This window comes from Panthera onca, chromosome C2 (genome assembly GCF_046562875.1).
Source record: "Panthera onca isolate mPanOnc1 chromosome C2, mPanOnc1 haplotype 2, whole genome shotgun sequence".
NCBI lineage: Eukaryota > Metazoa > Chordata > Mammalia > Carnivora > Felidae > Panthera > Panthera onca.
The window spans coordinates 103,997,805-104,004,651 of record NC_138347.1 but is presented as its reverse complement, the minus strand read 5'-3'; the positions used below and the strand labels follow the sequence as shown (position 1 = coordinate 104,004,651).

The following is a 6,847-nucleotide window of genomic DNA, read 5'->3' as shown; positions in this document are numbered from 1 at the left end:
CCGAGGCCCGGGAGTCCCTTGCTCGCTCGCTCGCTCGCTCGCTCGCACGCACGCGCGGGCCCTGAGCCCCAGCGAGCTGGGCCCCACCCGGCCTGCAGCTCTACGCACTCCCTGGGTGTGGGCTCTGTCGCACCTAGCCATCACGCTGCGTTCCGAGCACGCCGCTGTTAGGTATGCCTTTTACATTGGACGCGGGCAGGGGGTGGGCCGCGGCGGATCTCTGGCAAGGATTTTGCCTTGTTTACGAGCGGCATAAATTCCCAGCCTCAAGCAGTTCTGGAGGGATTTACTTGTTCAAGTCCGCACAGCGCTATTAAGGAAAAGAAGAAACCTTGGGGAGTTCTTTAATCTCAGAAGAAAAGTGTGTTCTCCTTCTAGAATCGATGGAGAATGAAGGGTGGGGACACCACGGGGTTACAGTGGTCTGGTGTATGCATACGAGTCCCGGGAAGTCGATTGCTTTCGGGCATCTTGAAACTCTTTTGGTCTGGAGAATTCAGAGAAAGTCTGTCCTACCCAGACTTGTCACTAACTAATGCTCCCTGGAAGAAGTGGCGAGGCTTTTAGGCGTGGTACCTGGGTGTTGCTGTGTGGGTTCTGGTCATACCGGTCTTTGGGTGGAGGTGGTTGAATTAATCCAGAAATAATATTTCCTCTACTCTCCCGGCACCCCTGGCATAGTGCCATTTGAAAACCGTTCCCCATTCTGGCTGCTTGGCTGTGGGACTGTGAACAGTGTGGCTTCGGCATCCCCACGTGGAAAGTTGAAAGAACAGTTCAATGAGCACCCCAAGTGCTTAACTCCAAGGTTGAGTAAGTGTTAACATTTTGCCACAATTGCTTTTTCTCTCTCCTAAATACTTCAGCCTGCATTTCCTAAGAATAAAGACAGACCTTCTTTCATGCAACCACATGAGAAATTTAATCACATCTAAAAACCTTAACAATTTGATAATATAACCTAATATCTAGCCCGTATACAAATTTCTCCAGTTGTCAAAAGATGTGTTATATATTGGTTTTGTAGAAAGATAGTACAATGAACATGTATACATTGCATTTGTTATATGTGTCTCTTTTAGTGCAGAACAATCCCCCTCACGTTTTTTGTTTTCTTGGCATTAACTTTTTGGAGAGTCTAGGCCAGTTACCTTGTAGAGAGTTCTACGTTCTCCATTTGTTAGACCTTTTTTTTTCCCTCCTGATGTCCTTTAACCTTTTCTCTAACTCCCTAGAAGGAGGATCAAGAGGTTTGATTAGATGTCAAGAATCCGGACTTTAGGAGGTGCTATTCATATTGTTCCTTATCAAGAAGAACATAGTATTAAATATTAAACACATTAATTTTTAAATATATAATGGGTTGTTCCAGTATCAATAACTGAAATCTGAATTGTCCTTAGATTTCTCTGTATGGTCCGTTACAAAGTCTACTTTCCCTTTTGTGGTTAATAGGTAATCTGAGAGGGTAGAGGCTTTGAAACTCTTTGTAGGAGAAAGTCTTAGATTCCTGCAAGGAGAACACTGGTTAGAAATCCATTGCCTGGGTGGGTAGAGTAATCATCTGGTTCATTCTGGTTCTTGCTACCTCAGATCACCTTTATTGAATGAAATACTAGCTTTATTCAAAGAATAGTAAAATTCTGATCTCTTTAGAGTTTGGGCCACTTTAGAGTTCCTGTGGATAATTCTGGTAAAAGCACTGATGCTTCCTACAGGTCTTGTGATGTGTGTTTTAAGATTTTATAAAATCTGGGAGGCATTTCCTATATTTACCTGGGCATGCCTTATCTGTCCTACCAGCTCTGTTCTAATAATAGAAATGGATCAAGGGTATGTAATGCACTGTGTAATCTCTGCCTGTTGTGCTCTGGTCTCCGGCTCATATAAATATCTGAGGGTGTGAGCTCATCCATTTTAAGTTCATAAGCTGTGCTGGGCAAGAGCTATGTCCAGTTTGCGCTATATAACAATGACCACTTCAGCTTCCACAAGAGAAGTCCCAAAGGGCATCATCTATTCCACAGACAAACGGAGAGTTTTAAACAGACGGCCTATATCCCCACTTGTCAAAAGAGGACAATTTTCAGTAAGTTAGTCTAAGTCAGTGAGTTGTGTCAGTGATTTTTCAGTTGTATCAGCAAGTTAGTGTCTGCTCTTACCCCTGACAGTTGATTGGAATTTCATCAGCATACTAAGAGTCCCAAGACAGAAGCTGGAAGGCAAAAGTGAGCCTTGTAAGTTATGTAGCATCATTTTTGCCACATGCTATTGGTCAAAAGCAAGTATAGGACTATTCAAGATTCGAGGGGAGGAGATCAGACAGGTCACAATTACCAGGAGATGAGGATCAGTGTCGGGGAGGAGGGACATATTTGGAAAGGAGCTACCACACTGATCTAAGCCAAATGCAAATTCAGATGTGTAGTATTGATCATATTGGTCCTTTGCTCAAAATCTGGTAGGGCTGGGTCATCTGTTTTACTTTGACCCTAGTCATAACTCCCCATCCCCAATTTGCACTGACTATAAATATGGCCCACCATTTCTTTTAGTTTACAGATTCCTTGGTTCAACTGCTGCTTCCTTATGAAAGCCTTTTGTGGGCTAAAGGGAAAGAATAGAGGAGTGAAATATGCATTTAAAAATCATTTGTGGTAATTTGAAGGTTCTCTGAAAATAACATAGGTGAATATAGGAGACAAAAATGGGTGTACAAAAAATGGGTGCACAATAAAATTGTATTTAGATAGTAGTAGGGGAATGAATGAATATTTAGGCTTAATGCATATTCAGATCTAAATCATTGTTGTGATTCTTTTCCTGGTTCCGGCTCTGGGAGGTAGCTGTGCCCTTTGCAAAGGGTAAAGTGATTGCTGCTTGCTGATGCCTTTATCACAGCCATTCTTCACCCCACCTTGGCTGACAATTTACCTCACTAAGTAAAGGAGGTCCATTGATAACAAAACTAGGCAGGCTCCATTGCAAACAGGTTAATCTATGGAGGAAAAAAAAAAGACCTTTGTATCTGGAAGGATGTATTAGGACGTGGATATTACATCTTACAAAAACTATGTTTTTATTTTAGAAAAGTTGTAGTCCAATACTTGTTTTTAAAATGTTTTGGGGTGCACCAGGGGGAGCCTGGGTGGCTCAGTCAGTTAAGCATCCTACTCTTGATTTTGGCTCAGGTCATGATCTCCTGGTGCGTGAGAGTGAGCCCGGCGTTGGGCTCTGTGCTGACATCATGGAGCCTGCTTGGGATTCTCTCTCTCTCATTCCCCCCTACCCCAATAAATAATCTTAAAAAAAATTTTTTTTAAATAAATGTTCTGGGGGCACCTGGGTGGCTTAGTTGGCTGAGCGTCGCACTCTTGATTTGGGTTCAGGTCATGATCCCAGGGTTGTGGGACTGAGCCCCCCTGTCACGCTCCGTTGTGAGTGTGGAGCATGCTTAAGAGTCTCTCTCTCCCTCTTCCTCTCTCCCCAACTCGTGCACACTCTCTCTCTCTAAAAAATAAAAATTAAAAAAATGTTTTGAATGTCCCATGAATAGTATGTATGTGTACTGCCAAAACCTCTCTAGAATGCAAAACAGAGCCATGGACAGCAGATTGGGACAAGAAATCCTAAATTAGTGAGAAGAAAAAGTCCAAAACCTTTAAGAGTTATTTCCTTTGAGGCAGTCTCCTTGTTCACTGTGTAGCATTTAGCTTCTTGTGATTCATCTATCCATTGCAGTAGAGGAAACTATCCCATGTATTACAAATATCCCTTTAATATTTCTCACAATTCTGAGAGTTGCTTGAATGGTTCCTTTGTGGTTTTGTTTGGGTTTATACAGTTATGTTCAGCTGTAGCAGGGATTGCAACACTTTCTGTAAAGGGCCAGTAATGCATATTTTAGGCTTTGTCTCTGTTGCATATTATTCATTGGTACTTATTTATTTCATTCTTTACACACCTTTGAAAAGCAAAAGCTAGTCTTAGCTCAAGGGCCCAACATAAAAACAGGCTGAGGGCCAGATTTGGCCCTTAACTGTAGTTTTCCAAAGCCTGAGCTAGAGAGTAAGCTGAGCTGAAGGTCCAAAGTGCCTGTTGGTGATGCTATCCATTGAGGGCCACAATTCTTCTGGAGGATTCTTTCATAGAGAGGAGGGTGTGGCCTCTCCTTCACAGGCTACATTGTCCATCTTTGGGCAGCATCTAAGATAGTGGGGGTGGAAGCTGGCAGCCTTGTTAAGGCATAGCCTTGGGAGTCAAGCAAGGTCACATATGCCATATTCTGTTGATCAGAGGAAACCCAGGGACCAACTCAGATTCAAGAGTTGGGCAAATAGTCTCTCGCTCTCTATGGGAGTTGCTGCAGATCCTGTGACTACAGCTAGCTGAACTAATTGGCAGACTTGTACTGTGTGCCCCACCAAGGGAGATCAAGGGCAGTGATGACCTTGACATTAGATTGACATCTCACACTTTTGTACTTTTTTTTTTTTTATATATATATATACTATGCTTTTATACTTGCCAGCTGGTTTCTGATTCTGTGGGCACTCACTCACTTTCCTCAGTACTTGTTTAGAGGTGTCTCAGCCTCCAGATTATCCGCTCCCTGAGGGAAGTGACGACACCCCCCCCCCTGCTGTGATATATCTTCAATAGCTGTGTTTTGCATTTAATTGAATAGTTTTACTGAGGTTTAAGGTCAAGTAATTTGCTTACTTCACAAAAGCAAAACAAATTTAAGAATGTAGCACTACCTATAAATTCTAGAAGAACAGCATGCATCAAAGAATTACATTTCACACCCAAATACTGTCTAACCAATCAGATGTTTAAACTTCCCAGATGCTTTCCAAACATAATCAAGAGTTAGGAAGCAGTCTCCTTAATGGTAAGTTTGAACTAGCAATCACCTTTAAAGACATATTATATTTTAACTTTAAATTTGCAGATGAAAATTGAACAGTAGCAACAGTTTGTAATATACGTTATGTATGTTCTAAGGCAGAAGTGATTCTGTAGAGGGTTTCTAATCTACAGTAAATGCTGCTACTAATTGCTCAGTTGAATTTTTTAATATGTGTTTTCTCCCAAATCTCATTGTAACTCCGTCTTCTTCTACTTGATGGAAAGCTTTGACAGTTTATTATGTTTAGAAGCAGCTGGGGTCTATTTCTAATTGATGATTTGTTATCTTATATTTCTTACTTGACTATCCACATTTTTCATTCTCTTCAGCATCTTCCTCCAGCGTCTCCTGTCTTCCTGAACTAGATGGATGGTGCTGCTTTTGTGCAAACGCAGACAATATTTCAGTCTCTCCTCTGTGTCCTTTCATCAGGCTATGGATACATGCAGGGCTGATATAATGTGACATGAATATGGCACTTAAACATTAACAAAATGTATTCACACATACTGTATGAGTTGATTGTTAATATATCAGTGGGATGGAGACTATCACTGTCTGCATTTGGCAGGTGAGGAAACTGGGGAGCAGACGTCCCAGAGTACCTCAAATTTAACATGTCCAAGTTAACCTCATAAAATCTTTTTATTCTCCAGATACCTGATTTGGTCAAAAGCAGCTCCATTTATCAGTCACCCAAGTCTGACTTTCTTCTGATATAAAATTTAAATACAACGAACACACAAAACTTAAGTGTACATTCACTGATTTTTGACAAATGCATACACCTGTGTAATTCAAGCCTCTCTCCAGAGGGATGATGTTAGTAATATTTAAAGAGCTCCTAAAAACTGAGAAGGCAAACACCAACAACACAACAGAAAAATGAGTAGAAGATGAAAACAGAGTTCCACCAAAAAAGAAATACAAATAGCCCCTAAATGTATGAAAAGATGGTCAACCTTCCTATAATAAGGGAGATATTTAACAGTGAACAATCTAAATAGGGAATTAAAAACAATTCCATTTACAATAGCATCAGGAAGAATAAAACACTTAGAATTAACCAAGGAGGTGAAAGACTCATACACTGGAAACTATAAAACATTGCTCAAAGAAATCAAAGAAGACATAAAGAAGTGGAAAGATACTCTGTATTCACGGACTTATGGGGGGAATAAGATGACATATATTTGCATATTATTTTAAAAAGAAATGTAAGAAGGATAAACCAGAAACTACTGAAAATGTTGGAAAAGGAGTATAACTTCTCTGAGCTTCCTTCTTTATGTAGTTTTGACTTTTGAAACTGTAAATATTTTGCATATTAAATCAATAAAAATTTAAAAAGCAAACCCTAAGACTGAACACAGCTACAAACGAAGCTCCCAAATGAAACTATCATCTAGATACCGTAACTCAGGAAAAAAAGTTCATTCAACTTGCTTTTGAGCACAGTACTCTCTTAACAGAATGTATTTTAAGTACAGAAAGAATTGTGAATAAATAAAGACATTTTCTTTGTAGGTTTGTTTTTTATAGTGCTATCAGTGAAGAAATTCTCAAGTTATTTTGTATGTGTTAAGAAAACTGTTGGAAATCAGAAGATTTTTCCTCACTATGGGAGAAGAGAGATACCAATTGGAGGTTAGGAAAAATCCTGGCTTTTTTTTTTTTTTTTTTTTTTTTGAAATTAGATTTCATTTGAATTGCAAGTATCAGTATTAACTCATGCTTCTTTAAAAATTTTTATTTCTGGGGTGCCTGGGTGGTTCAGTTGGTTGTGTCCAATTCCATTTCGGCTCAGGTCATGATCCCAGGGTCATGGGATGGAGCCCCATATTGGGTTCTGTGCTGAGTGTGGAGACTGCTTGAGATCCTCTCTCTCTCTCTCTCTCTCTCTCTCTCTCTGTCTCTCTCTGTCTCTCCCTCCCT

At 40.4% G+C, this 6,847-nt stretch overlaps 1 pseudogene across 1 annotated transcript in view; it reads left to right on the top strand.

The window, feature by feature from the left end:
• Positions 1-69: 69 nt before the first annotated feature.
• Positions 70-6,847, top strand: part of LOC144612764 (small ribosomal subunit protein uS2-like) — a 95,297-nt pseudogene continuing 88,519 nt past the window's right edge. Inside the window, exon 1 of the transcript XR_013549771.2 lies at positions 70-171. The product of XR_013549771.2 is annotated as a small ribosomal subunit protein uS2-like (transcript). The remainder of the gene's footprint in view (positions 172-6,847) is intronic.